A 15,535-nucleotide genomic window follows, 5' to 3' on the forward strand; every position below is an offset into this window, starting at 1 on the left:
CCAAATTCAGCTTCCCCCTAAATTGACCTTGGAAGTCAGATGCCTCATCTGTAAAACATGGACACCTCATGGGTTATTGGGACAATTGAATCAAAAGTGAGAAAGTGCTTTGAGTAAAATTTCAAAGAACAAAATATGAATAATTCTCATATGGGTGGCACCCAGAGTTCCAAACTCTATCTTGACTTCTTAGTTTTTTGATACCCTACTCTGAGAGCTGTCATGTCAGTATCTCCCTCCAACATCTTTCATGTTCACTCCTAATCTGCTGTAGACTGGAAAACGAGATAACCTGGTTTAAAACTTTTATGCCACTAGAAGTCAGTGCAGCCCATTGTCAGGGTTGAAAGAGTGTAATATAGTTTGATGTGTAAACAGTTTTTTCTTGATACTTTAGACTTTGAACACTTTTTTGTTTTTAGGTTCAAAGGCATTTTGCAGAGAATTTATGTTGCCCAAACTTAGACGTCTAAATTATTAATATATTGCTGCCTTTCACATATGTGTACCTAAAATCATCATAAACCACTTAAGCAAATCCAGCAAATATTTACTGAATGCCTACTTTGGACAAGGTACAGTTCTAAGTATTAAATAAAACAGAAAATGTCTCATATGGAACAGAACTTGCATTCTAGTGGGAAGGGAGATAGACGATAAACAAGGAAATATATACACAATAGACTGTAAGGGGGTAGGAGAAGTGTAAAAAGACATAAATAGGAAGATCTGATAGAGTCTTCAGTGTGACAGGAGTGAAGCTTCTGACAGTTGAGCCGAAACCTGAATAATGTGGAAGCAGCCCAGAGATGAGAAGGCTTATGCAGCTCTGTGTAGTAAACCCACACTTTCTATTCAGCTAATGATTTGGAAGCAGCAATGATATGCCTAACACTGTGCTGAATGCTAGAGTCACAAAAGTAAGTACCTGTGTGCCTGTCAGTCCTTTCATTTCAAGTGGAGTGGAAAAGCAGCCAGACTCCCCTTCCTCTGCTCCACTGCAGAGGTTAGGGTTGAGGGAGACTGTGGTGCTACTGAAACTGTGCCTTGGGAGTAAGCCAGCACCCTCAGGAAGGAGGCTGCACACAAGGATGAGCTCTCTGGTCGTTGTGAAATCTCTCTGCAGCTCAGATAAAATCTCCATGTAGTGTGACTGGCATCCACAACCTCTTTATTAGCTGGACAGAACTTTACTCAGACCAGGCTCTGAACAAACTGCACATGCCATGCTTAAAAAGGGAAGCATGCTTCCAGGATGAGTCTATACCAAAGATATTACAATGTAACAGGAACCAAGAGCTATGTCTGCATACAAGTCTCAAGGTAAGAAACTAATTTTAAGCCTGGTAAAATTTCTAGGTATCAAGAAGGAAAGCTGAAAGAACGCAAGCACCTCTCCCCTTCCCTGATCCTTGAGTCTTCCGGTAGCTTCCTAAGGAAGCTAACAGCTGTGCTGGAAGCATTAACTGCACCATGCCCTAAGCCCAGCACATTGCTGTCAAACATGTGGCTTCATAGCAAAGCCTCCAGATGGGTCCCAATCTGGCCTTCCAGGGGTTAACAAAGAGGTCAGAGCTGGGTCACCAGCTGGCCATGTCAGTACTGCCCTACCAACCATGCTAGAGAGTGATTCCCAAGTCCCTAAGACACTCACCAAGCACTTGGCAGACCAAATGCCCAAGCGCTGGGAATGAACCAATATTCACAAGACATTTGTTACCTGCTAAAAAAGCCTTTTCCCATATGTATTTCATTTTCAGAGCAATCTTGTGGGGTCAGTATTATTATCCCATTTACAGATGAAAACACTGAGAGGTTCATTCACTGTGATAGATACCGAATTTAAAGTAGAGTCTAATCCTTGTCCAAGTTCAAAGCCCAAGCTCTTTCCAAAATGCCATACTGCTTGCCAGTATCCCCAGTAGCTAAAACTTGAACTGTGAATTAGAGAATTAGGGCCAATATCTACAGTACCTAGGATAACCCCTGGCTTCTCCAGCATGCCTCCTTGTGGCCAGTCCTACCATCCACTGTCCTGCCCACTCCACGGCACAGGTTGGCTGTGGGGCCTGCTAAAACCTGCCTTGGCTGGGACTCAAGCTTGTCCCCAGAGATCAGCCTGCCTCCTCATCACCAACTCTAGTAACAACCTCTTTCAGACAAAGGGGTTTTGGCATCATGCCCTGTGCATGTCTGACCTCAGCTCCTCATTTTACACATGAAGAGACGAAGGCTGAAGTCCATGTAATGATGAGCCCAGCACCAAGCACCCTGACGGCACAGGCGCCTGTGGCCACGTCCCTGCTCCCGAACATCCTGCCTGATGTACTTGACCTTGTGGAGCGCCTCCCAAAATTGCATTTACGATGTCATAGCCTCCCAGGGCTACTCTGATGACACACTATGTTTCCATAAATGTCAAAAGGACAGCTTTCTGAAAACATTGACATCCTAACCATAGAAGTGTGGATGTATGTACATATATACATACTTGTCATTCATTCCTGATGTCAGCCTGAGCTGTATGAAAAGGGTATAAAGCAAGTTACAGCCTCTGTCATAGAATATATGTGGAGCTGGGTCACTGGAGATAATTAGGTAAAGATGTTATGCAGTCAAAATCAGGCTTCTTGCCACCAATACTTTTTGGAAAACAAAAATTCTGTCTACTGATCGTTTGTTTATAATTTTGGTAACAAAAATACAGAAATCAAGAACTTAAAGAAAAATTCTGAAGGCTTTCACTTATAGGCAAACTTTATTTTATACTTATCGTCTGTATGGAGAACAAAACAAAGCTGGGAGAATTTTGGCTTTCCTTCGGCTTGGTGAAATATGTAAAATAAAACAGGAAATTCTAGTGGCAAAGCTCCATTCTCAAGTCCCATTATTTGACTTCAGTTAAATCCTTTTAGTCTTTCTGTAATTCACCACCACATTTATAATAAAATCATAATAATGCTGCTTGCTACCTGCATTTCAGGAAGCTTGAGATGATCAGTCGAAATAAGGTTGAGTAACACATACAAACTTCCAAAAGGTATAACAAATATTGTTGTAGTTTGTTTTCTTTTGGTTCAACCTGGTACTTCTGAGCACTTTAAAATTGTGGTAAACCAAGACAACTAAGTGAATTCCTGGGAGTCATGCATTAATTACCACCCTTTGGGAGAGAGAAGTAATATTTTAAAAGGTTCAATAGAGGACTTAAGTTGTTTACAACCAGCTTTGTGAAGAATCCAATCCTTTCATTGTTAATTGAGAGCATATATGTTGAATTTGAAGCCTAGAATTGTATTAAAATACACTTAATTTTCAAGGAACACAAAATGAAAATATTTAATGTGGAAGAAATTGCTTCATGAGCTGTTAACAAAAAGTCTTATACTCTTAGCGTGTTTCAGAGTGGCAGCCATCACATGCAGGAGCCCTGCAGCTTCGTAACTGGAGTTTTCTATGTTCTTGCAATCTTCGTAGAGAGAGCTGATGTCTGGCCAAAATAAATATAGGATAAAGTGGGCTCAGCACTCTCATTAACTCTGGTGAGAATGGAGCTTTTCCACTAGAATTTCCTGTTTCATTTTCCTTTCATCTCTCTCTTACATTCTATGCGTTTCATTAATATTATGATGTTATTCTCCCATGAAGTTTAGATTCCACATCTTCCATGAGGACCATGGAATTGAGAGTGTGAGTCTTTGTTAAATCTCCAAGCAGATTATACAGTTCACATTTTCCTATCATTTATTAAACCTACCATGAATAATGTACATCTGACAAAGCTCTGAAACCTGGACCCCCAGGACAGGTAGAAAGGTACATTTATAAGCAGCAAAGTAAAACTTTTCTTTGTATAGTCATAAAATTTCTCTTTAAAAATAATAAGATTGTTTAACAGGTGGGGTGGAGATAAAGAGGAAAAATTGCTGTGAAATCTATCTTTATACATTTTAATTTAGAAAAACAACTTCTGCTCTACCCTATTAACATAACTTTTAAATCTTACAACTGGGTGCTTTTTCTCCTCCAATAGCAACATTAAAAAGGTCTGATTGCTCTCTTGCCAAAATGACTTAAAATGTGTTTGCCTATAGATGATCTCAGGAAAAAAATTAAAAAGACAACGGAAATGGAAAATATGTTGCTACTGATTTTCCCCTAGGAGCAAAGAACATTTACAGTTTTGCTTTTCTCCTTCCTGGGATCTTGTGCTCTTTATGTATCAAATAATTTGGAGGGATTTGTTTTTCTTTTTTCTTTTTTTAATCAGGCAGAGAGATTAATAGAACCTTATTAGCCTACAAAAATTAACACATTCCACTAGATTCCTTAATGAGCAGAACTCCATGTGCAAGCCCCTTTCACAGGACATTTGAACCTCTCTAAATCAAATGTCTTTTGCTGTCTTGGAAGCCTGGACAGCTTTCATGTTTCACATGGGTCTTGCTCTCTGAAACCAGGTCACTCAGAGAAGCCACAGGGTATCTTGTAAACAGTGCGCCCAGCCACTTGTGGCCTGATATAGAACAGAAGCACAATTCAAGGAAACTCCTAAGGAATTCTCCACTCTGGAGGAGGCTGACTGGCCATGTAACCTTCTGGAAAGAGAACAAAAAGACGCTCATTTCTGAAGACAGCGGAAATATCTTTCTTTGAAAGGCATTCTTCAGGTGCTGCCTGGCCTCGATCGGCCTGCTGCTGCAGACACTTCCTAAAGCACAGCCTGGCTGGGGGACGGATCTCACTGGGCGGTTCTGCTCCTGATGCTGTCTCAGGGGCTTCAGAAAGTTGCTGGGCATAAAAGGAAACCACTGAGAAGCCAGGAAGCTAGTTAAAGACACGACCCACTTTGAAATATTGTGAAATTTCTTAGAGTCCAGTGTACATTTTCTAATACTAACCTTTCTCTCCCACTCTACTATAAATTTAGCAACTCTTGAAAAAATGTACGTAGAGAATAAAACTAAGGCTATGTGCTTCCTTTCTTAGTAATACACATACTCTTTGTCAGCAAGAGCTTCAAGGCATCGGGTACGAAGGCATCTGTGGGAACTTCTGTGTGACCCTCAGGCTAAATCTGCTGACCCTGTACTCTGCTAACTGCTCCTGTTGGAGTGAAGTGAAACCTTAAAAGTGATATGGTCACTTTGTTTTTCAAAGAGGTTATGATAGATGCTAAGCATCACTTTATTTCTTAGAGTTACTTGATGAATTCATAGGGACAAGAAGAGGATGAAGGCATGGGTTGTTTTGAATTTGGAATGCTTTTTCTTCTTTCTCCCTTATTTTCTCTTTTTCTTTCTTCCTTTCTTTTTTCCTTCCTTCCTTCCTTCCTTCCTTCCTTCCTTCCTTCCTTCCTTCCTTCCTTCCTTTTCTTTCTTTCATCATCTTTCAATTTTAAGATGGTTTCACATCTGCATAATACAAAGTAAAAAGGACACAATCTGATTGACACAGAGATTCTTCTGGTGATGCAAACCAGATTGAGTAACACAATCCAGGAAGGCATGAGGGAACAGCTGCTTTGCTTTTTGAATAATTCAAGACAGATATGATAAATAAATTCTGTAGATACTTGTGTGAAAACTAAGAGTAAGATTGTTTATCTCTTCTCTTCTCTGTAAAAAAAAAAAAAAGTGGAGTCGGGGGACAAAAAGAATCCTGACTGGCATGGTGGCAAGATTGAAGACTGGGATGAGCTGAGTTGGAGGCTAGGAAGAAAGCATTGAGGGAGCAGTGTGCTCCTGGGAGCAGTGCTGGCAGACAGCCATGCATGACACTTCTACGCACCTGAGTACCCCCACAGGAGAGCCCAATAAGGGGCTTACTCTGTTCACCCTCCTTGGGAATACAGGCATGCCATTGCACCTACACAATGAATATTTTTCTCTGCTAAATATTTTTTCTCTGCTCTGGGCAGTGATTACAACCAAAAAAAGTTTCTATTCTCATGGGCCTTACAGTTTTATGGGGGAAGATGGACATAGACAATAAGTTCATAAACAAATAAGAAATATCAGATTGAAGTGCTACAAAGTGAATTAAACAAACTGATGTGATAGAGAGTGACGAAAGAACTACTCCAAAGGGGCTTGTCAGGAACAGCCTCTTCAAGGAAGGGACATCAGAGTTGAAACCAGAATGAGAGGAAGGAGACAACCAGGCCAAGTTAATGGGGAGACCAGCCAAGCAACGAGGACAGAGTGTGCAAAGGCCCAGAGGTGGGAAAGGAACAAAAAGCAGTCTAGCATGGCCAGATGTTTCTGAAAGTGGGAAAGCACAGCAGGATGGAATGCAAGGCAGAGGTGGAATCTAGGTGAGAGAAGAGAATGGTGGTCCAGGAGAGGAGCTTTGTGCGAAGTGCTGTCCCTGGTTTCCTAACTCTTACTCTCTTGAAAAACTCTCATATTCTAATCACTAAGCAGAGGACAGTAGAAGAATGGTCATGGCCAGGACAATGGCAAGGTCAACCTGGACAGTTACAGAGTCACAATGCCCACCTTTGACAAGACTCTTAATATCTCCCAGCAGTGCTTCACAGTGCCCATGCTGCTGGCCCTCTCCCCTTCCTCCGAGTGCAGCCCTCCCCGCATATACCCTCAGTCCCCATGGTGCTCCAGATCCAGCATGTGCCTATTTCTCTGGCCTTGCAGCTATCCTTAGGGGTCAGAGTCTTCCCTCTGACCCTCCTATGCCTAGTTCTCCCATCTAAGCTAATCCTTTTTTCTCCTTAATCCAGGAACTTCTGCATTCAATACATATACAAGTACAAGAAGCAAACATTGCTGTGAAACTTCCATGTGTCCTTCAGTGTACTCTTTATAAATCCTTCAACAGATGACAGGTAAGCCCAGAGGGAGTAAATTGCTCCAAGGACTGAACCACTCTACCTCAGAGCTCACAAATGGGAAACCGTAGGACTCAGTGCTCCCAGCCCTGAGCATTGCCTCTCCTCAAAATGAGCAATATCCCTCATTTTCCTTGCAATCCTTCTGGAAACTATTAGAAAATGTCTGCAATTACTTATTTTCTTACTAAGTCTTCCAGAAGCTACCACTTCAGTAGTCTCTATTGGTTTTCTTCCTGCTTAATTTTTTTGCGGTATCTAATCCTGATGGCCAATCCTGAGAGTCTATACATGAGACTCTCGTCTTCACTGTAGAACAACATTGGTCCTTGTTCTCCTTCTGGTGTCTCTCCTCTAGGCTCTCAGTAACCTTGTGTGTTCTACCTCCCCTCTCTTTCTCTCCCCTACTCTCCACTCTTCTCTTCTGTCCTCCTACTCTTCTTTCCTGTCTCTTTCTCTCTCCGTACCCTCACTGAGCGCTCCCATCACTTCCCCAATTTCGAGCCCCATCAGTTCACTGAGTACACCAGTGATTCCCAGACCGGTTTTCTGACTTATCCTTTGATTTCCAGAATTGTAAAACTAACTGCTCATTGGATGTTCCATAAGCACTCAAACTGGTCATATTTAAAACTAAAACCATTATTTTTTTCAAAAAAAAAATATCTTCTCCTATATTCATAACTTGTTAATTGGCGTCATGTCCTATTCACCTATCAAAAGTCTGCTTATCTTTTGAGACCTGGCCCAAGTGCTACTTCTTCATGAAGTGTTCTCTCAAAGCTAAGCCATCCTCTTCTCTGTGCCCCTCAGTCTTCTAGTGATACATGTATTACGTTATACTAATTTGCTTGTGTATTTGCCTCCACACTTAAGAACAACAGCTCTGTCTCATTTATTTTTTGCTGACCAGGCAGCATGCTGCACGAATGTATCACACTTTTGGAGGGCCACAGGTAATTGTTAATTTTAACTTTCCCAACATTAATTCTTACTTGTACTTCCCAAGTGACAATCTCCAAGGCTAGCACAAGAAGCTGTAATAGACCTGTAGTACTGAGTTTAAGAACTAACAAGATAATGTCTTGAATTAACTTTTGGTTTGTAGTTTTGTGTTCCTCATTTTTACTTTAGGCCCCAAAATATCTCACTGGACACTTCTTTCTATTGGAGCATCTCAATAACTGTGCAGAGCTGTGAGTTATGCTTTAGTTAGCTCAGAGCTCTGCTGTGATTCCCCCCCAGGCCTTGGGGCTACATGGCAAACCAAACACTATGCAGGGTCAGAGACAAGTGGGAACCAAAGCCCCCAAAATAGCTGAGATCAAAACAAGCTGCAAATCAGCCCCAATACCTACTGCTTAGACTTTTGTTATACTAAGATGCTCACATGAGAAATAGAAACTTTATGGTAGTGCCTTACATGGTTTAATATTCTCCTGGTTCAGAAACCCTTGCGGGCCTGGAGAAGCAAGCACAAAGTTTCTCTGAGGCACATTCTTTCAATCAAGACCACACAGGCTTGCAGGAGGAAAAAAATTGCCTCACAGGACTCTCATAATCAAACTTTTATAACAAACAAGAAAGGATTTATCACAAATGACACAACAAACCACAGGAACTTGAAATAATGGAACAATATTCTCAAGTAAGTTATAAAATACTTTTAAATTATTAAAAAAATAAAAGAAATAATAAAATCCATACAGAAATGAGCTATTTTAAATGAAGAATAGATAACTTTGAAAAAGTAAAACTTTTAGCCATATGTGACAAACCCACAGCTAACATCATACTCAATGGGGAAAAGCTAAAACCTTTCCCCTTGGGATCAGGAACAAGACAAAGTTAGTCACTTTCACCACTCTTATTCAGCATAGTACTAGAACTTCTAGCCACAGCAATCAGACAAGAAAAATAAATAAAAGGCATCCAAATAGGAAAGGAGGAAGTAAAATTGTCATTATTTGCAGATGACATGACACTATATATGGAGAACCCCAAAGATTCCACCAAAAAAGCTATTAGAACTGATAAATGAGTTTAGTAAGGAAGCAGGATACAAAATTAATATTCAGAAATTGGTTGCATTTCTACACACCACTAACGAAGTATCAGAAAGAGAAATTAAGGAAACAATCTGATTTACAATTGCAACAAGAAAAATAAAATACTTAGGAATAACTTTAACTAAGGAAGTAAAATATCTGTACTTGGAAAATTATAAGACATAGAAGAGAGAAAATAAAGGAGATACAAATAAATTGAAACACCATGCTCATGGATAGAAAAAAATTAATATATTTAAAATGTCCATAGTATCCAAAGCGATATTTAGATTCAATGAAATCCCTATCAAAGTACAATGATATTTTTCACAGAAGTAGAACAAATAACCCTAAAATTTATACAGAACTATATAAGACCCAGAATAGCCATGGCAATCCTGAGAAACAAGAACAAAGCAGGAGGTATCATATTACCTAATATCAAATTATTCTATAAGTCCATAATAATCAAGACAGCATGGTGTTGGCATAAAAACAGACAGATCAATGGAACAGAATAGAGAGCCCAGAAATAAATTCATGCCTATATGATCATTTAATCTATGGCAAAGGAAGCAAGAATTTACATTGGGGTAAAGACAGTCTATTTAGTAAATGGTGCTGGAAAATAATGCAAAAAAAAAAAAAAAAAAAAGAAATTGGACCACCTTCTTACGCCATATACGAGAATAAACTCAAAATGGATTAAAGATTAAATGTAAGACCTGAAACCATAAAACTCCTAGAAGAAAATATAAGACATAACTTGCAGACATTACCCTTAGGAATGTTTTTACTGATGTATTCCCTCAGGCAATGGAAACAAAAGAAAAAAATAAACAAATGGGACTACATCAAACTAAAAAGTTTTTTCACAGCAAAGGAAACCATCAACAAAACAAAAAGACATCCTACTGAATGGGAGAAGATTTTTGCCTATAATACATCTGATAAGGGGTTAATATCCAAAATTTATTTAAAAACTCATACAATTCAACAACAAAAAAAACAAACAATACAATTAAAAACTGGGCAAAGTACATGAAAAGACATTTCTCTAAAGAGGACATATAGACGGCCAATAGACATATGAAAAGACGCTCAACATCACTAATCATCAGAGAAATGTAAATAAAAACCACAATGAGATACCACCTCACACCTGTCAGAATGGCTCTCATCAATAAATCAACAAACAGCAAGTGTTAGCAAGGATGTGGAGAAAAGGGAACCTACATGTACTGTTGGCGGGATTGCAAATTGGTGCAGCCACTATGGAAAACAGTACGGAGGTTCCTCAAAAAATTAGAATTATGACCCAGCAATTCCACTCCTTGGTATTTATCCAAAAAAACTCAAAATACTAATTTGAAAAAATATGTACACCCCTATGTTTACTGCAGTGCTATTGACAATAGCCAAGATATGGAAACAACCAAAATGCCCATCAATAGACAATTGGACAAATTAATTTTAGTACATTCATACAATGGAGTATTACTCTGCCGTGAAAAAGAAATAAATCTTACCATTTGCAACAACATGGATAGACCTAGAGAATATTATGCTAAGTGAAGTAAGTCAGACTAAGAAGGACAAATACCATGTGATCTCACTTACATGTGGAATCTAAAGAACAGAATAAACCAGCAAACAAAACAGAAATAAACTCAGAGATACAAAGCAAAAACTGATGGCTGCTAGATGGGAGGGGGGTTGTGGATGAGGGAGAAGGTGAAGGGATTAGAAAATACAAGTTAGTCACAAAATAGTCACAGGGATGTGAAATACAGTATGGGAAATATAATCAACAATGTTGTATAGATTATGTAGGGTGCCAGATGGGTACTGGACTCGTCGCAGGGATCACTTCATAGATTGTGTAGATGCCTGACCACTGTGCTTACACCTGAAGCTGATGTAGCATAATATTGAATGTCAACTATAATTATATACATATATATACCAAGTGTGCCAAAATAATGTATACAAGTGGACACTTTGGTCAACATTGCTCAAGCAGTAGCTCACCACAATCAGAAATGTCTAGACACTGATGGTAACCACTTTGAGCATCTCTTTTAATTGCAGAAGTCAAATGTGATTTGCATTCATCTTTTGTTATCAGTATATTTTGAGTATTACAATTTTAGTAGTTTTTTTATTTTCTTAAAATGTGTACACACTGTTTTGGCACCCTCTGTGTTAGTCACAGAATGTAAAGTATAGCATAGGGAATATAGTCAATGGTATAGTAACAGAGAAGTAGTAGACTGGGAGGGGTGTTATCACCTTGTGTTGAGTATAAATGTCTAATTGTGTTGTTTTATATATCTGAAACTATAAAAAACAGAAGAAAAATAAAACTTTTAGAAAAAATACAGTCATTAAAATTAAAAATTCATAATTGATTTGTATACCATGTTAGACATAGGTGAAGAAAGAATTAGTACACTAGAATGTGTATCTAGGAAGTCACCTAGAATCTAAAGACAAAGAGAGATAAAGAGAACATAACACAAAAGTAGCACTGACAAACATGAGATGGAGTACAGAACCCAAACACGTGCCTGGGCAGATCTAGTTATTGCCTATACACTTTTTATCTGACTCTCTTTACTCATAGATTGCTGATTTGTTTGGGATGACAGTATGCCCAGCCATATATATATATATATAATCTCCCAGTCTGCCCTTACCAAGCAAAGGTGTAACCAAATGTCACAGTTTTATCCAATGAAATAGAAGTTTCCAAGTGAAGTTCCTGAGGATGCTCTTTAAAAGCTTATCTGTGGTACATTTATACAATGGAGTATTACGCAGCCATAAAGAAGACAGAAATCTTACCATTTGCAACAACATGGATGGACCTAGAGAACATTATGTTAAGTGAAATAAGTCAGAAAGAGAAAGACAAATACCATATGATCTCACTTATATGGGAATCTAAAGAAAAGAATAAGTGAATGAACTAATCAGAAACAGTTTTGGAAACATGGAGGAAAAACAGAGGGTTGCTAGAGGGGCGGGGGGGTGGGGATAAGGGGACGGTGAGAGGTTTTGGGAACGTACAGAGGGATAGTGGATGGGGGGAGGGGGGTTCACACGGTGTGGGGGATATGGATGATAAACGTCTAAGTTTTGCTTTGTCTTGTGCACCTGAAACTAATTAATAAAAAATAAATAAATAAATAAATAAATAAATAAATAATAAAAAAAACACAAAACAAACAAACAAACAAAAAAAAAGCTTATCCTTTCTCCGCCCAATGCATTCAGTGTGAACACAGATACTATGCTAAAGATGGAGCAGTCATCTTGCAAATGTATAAAGGATGATAAAACAGAAAGCTAAAAGAATCTTAGCCTGCCTACCTCTGGACATCTAGTCATGTGAGAAAAAATAAATCCCTCTACTTTATTCAAGCCACGATTAAGTTGTGTTTTCTATCTGATGCATCTAAATGTAATCTCCCTAGTTGATCAAATGAGATAAGAGGGGTTTAGAAAAAGAGAGTAGAGAGAGTGAAGGTAAGACAATATTGTAAATAGAATGTCCCTGAAATTTTTTCAAATTCAAAGGAAAATACTCAGAATGAAGACTCTTACCAAGTCCCAACCAGAAAGTTTAAACACCTAAAACACTAAGGAGAGAAAGAAAATGTTGAAAATAACCAAAGGAAAAAGACATTTAGATTGAGAGCATATCCCTCAAAAGAAAGATGTCAGAAGAAAATGAACTAATATCTTCAAAGTATAGAGAGAAAATGATTGACCTGAATTCTATACTTAGCTGATCTATTATTCCAGAGTGAGAGCAAAATAAAAATTTGGGGGTTAATAAAGAGTTCATTAGTCACAGATTTTCATGAAATAATTGTTAAGGACATATGTTAAGAATTTGGAAAATAAAGCCAGAAAAAAGATGCAAGAAGCATTAGTGAGCCAAGTCATTGATAAACGTGTGTAAACCTAAATAATACAGTCATGAGCTGCATAAAGACCTTTCAGTCAATGACTGGCTGTACATACAATCCCATAAGATTACAGTGGAGCTGAAGAATTCCTATCACCTAGTGATGTCATAGCTGCCTTAGCATAATGCATTACTCACATATTCCTGGTGACAGTGGTGTAAACAAACCAACTGAGCTGCCAATGTTGTATTAGTATAACATATATAACTATGTACAGTACATAATACTTAATAATAATAATAAACAACTGTGTTACTGGTTTATGTATTTACAATACTATACATTTTATCATTATTTTAAAGTTTACTCTTTCTACTTATAAAAAAATATGTTTGCTGTAAAACACTATGCTGTGTTATGCCTGCAGCAGCCTTAAAACATCTTATGTTTATGGCATCCCTTGATATCATTCTTTTTCTTGTGCTTGATTTAATCTTCTGTTGTTTTGTTCATCATGGCCCCTAAACATACAAAGTCCCCCACTAATGTTGCCAGTAGGAGGCTATGTCTAATGATTGACCTGGAAATAAAATTAAAAGTGATTAAGGACTATAAAGGTGGAAAATCAGTGATGGCTATTGCTCACCAGTCAAGCATGTCCCATTCCACCATAATTATGGTCTTAAAGAACAACAACAAAGTTATGAAATTTATTAAAGGATCTTCTCTACTGAAGGCAAGACCACCAAAAATTCAAGAAGGACCTATATCAGACATGGAGAAACTTCCAATGACCTGGACTGAACATTAGCCACAGAAGCATATCCCTCTCAGCACCATGATGATCATGGCCAAAGCAAAACATTTGTTTGTGATGTTGAGAAAAAATACTGAACTCAACTAGTGTTCAATTTACTGCCAGCTCAGGGTGGTTTAAATGATTCAAGATTCATTATTCAGTGCATACTATGAAAAGGAGTGGTGAGTCTGTGAATGCTGATATGAAGGCAGCTGAAGAATTTTTGGAAACTCTAGATAAGCTGATTGTGGAGGAAAATTACTTGCCAGAGCAAATATTCAACATGGATGAAACCTCCCTCTTTGGGAAAGAGATACATGAGGGAGTTTTATGCATAAGGAGGCCAAGTTAATGCCCAGTTTCAAGGCTTTTAAGGACAGGGTAACGGTTTTATTTGGGAGCAATGTTGAAGGCCACAAGTTGAAACCCTTTGTGATCTTGGCACAGTGAGAACCCCAGGTCCTCCAAATATATTGATAAGCAGACACTGCCAGTGTACTACAGAGGCAATAAGAAGTCATGAATGACCCAGTTCCTCTTCCAAGATGGCCTCCTGAATTGCTATGCCAGCAGAATGAAGAAGTACTGTTTGGAGAATAACATACCATTCAAGATTTTGCTTATTGTTGACAATGCTCCCAGACATTCTCCTTTTATTGTTGATCTTCATCCAATATCATAGTAGTGTTTCTCTCTTGAAATACCACCTGCTTGACCCAACGAATGGATCAAGGAATTACAGCAGTTTTTAAGGCCTACTACCTGTATAGGACCTTTGCCCAGACTATTGCTGCAACTAAGCAAGACACTGAGAAGACACCAATACATTCTGGGAGGGTTACTACATCTGTGACAGCATCAAGAACCTTGCTTGGGCTTGAGGTGATGTTACCAAGGAGTGTATGAATGGCATCTGGGAAGAAGACACCCATGACTTCAAAGGATTTACCAAGGATGAGGAGGCTACAAAAATCAACAGGCTGTGGTTGAGATGACAAGTAACTATAACTTGCGTGGGGATGAGGATGACATTGAGGAGGTCCTAGAGCTGGTTCCTGAGGAAATGACTGATGAGGAGCGATTGGAACTGGAACAGGAATGCATAGCTGAAGAAGACATGAGAGAAAAGGAAACTGCAGGAGAAGAAAAAGAAGCCCCAAGAAAATTCAATGAAGGGTTTAGCAGAAGCTTTTGCCAATTTCAACAAGCTCCTTAATCAGTTTGAAAAAATTGACCCCAACACCAAAAGTTTTCATTAATAGAGAGGAATGTTCATGGTGCATTGTCCACTTACATGCAAATCTATGATGAAAAAAAAAAAAAAAAAGAAACAAACCAAGAAAACCACCAAGGATATATTTCTGAAAAGAGTGAAACCTCCTCAAGAATAGCTTCAGGAAGATTCTTCAGGGGTATTCTAGAAGAAGTTATTTTTATCATAGGAGATGAGAGCTTGTATTATTGCCCCTAAAAACCTTCCAGTGGGATAAGATGTAGAGATGGAGGACAGTAATATTGATGATCCTGGTCCTGTGTAGGCCTGGGCTAATGTGTGTGCTTGTGTCTCAGTTTTTAACAAAAGTGTTTTAAAAAGAAAAAAAAAATTAAATGGGAAAAAGATTATAGAATAATAATATAAAGAAAATATTTTTGTATAGATGTACAATGTGTTTGTGTTTTAAACTCATTTTTATTACAAAAGAGTCAAAAAGTTAAAAAAATAGAAATTTTATAAAATAAAAAAGTTACAGTGAGCTAAGGTTAACTTATTACTGAAGAAATGTTTTTTTAATAAATTTAGTGTAGCCTAAGTGTACAGTGTTTTCAAAGTCTACATTAGTGTACAATAACGTCCGACGCCTTCACATTCACTCACCACTCACTCACTGACTCACTCAGAGCAACTTCGAGTCCTGCAAGCTCT

Source organism: Rhinolophus sinicus, chromosome 7 (assembly GCF_057876585.1).
Source record: "Rhinolophus sinicus isolate RSI-liver-muscle chromosome 7, RSI-T2T, whole genome shotgun sequence".
Taxonomy (NCBI): domain Eukaryota; kingdom Metazoa; phylum Chordata; class Mammalia; order Chiroptera; family Rhinolophidae; genus Rhinolophus; species Rhinolophus sinicus.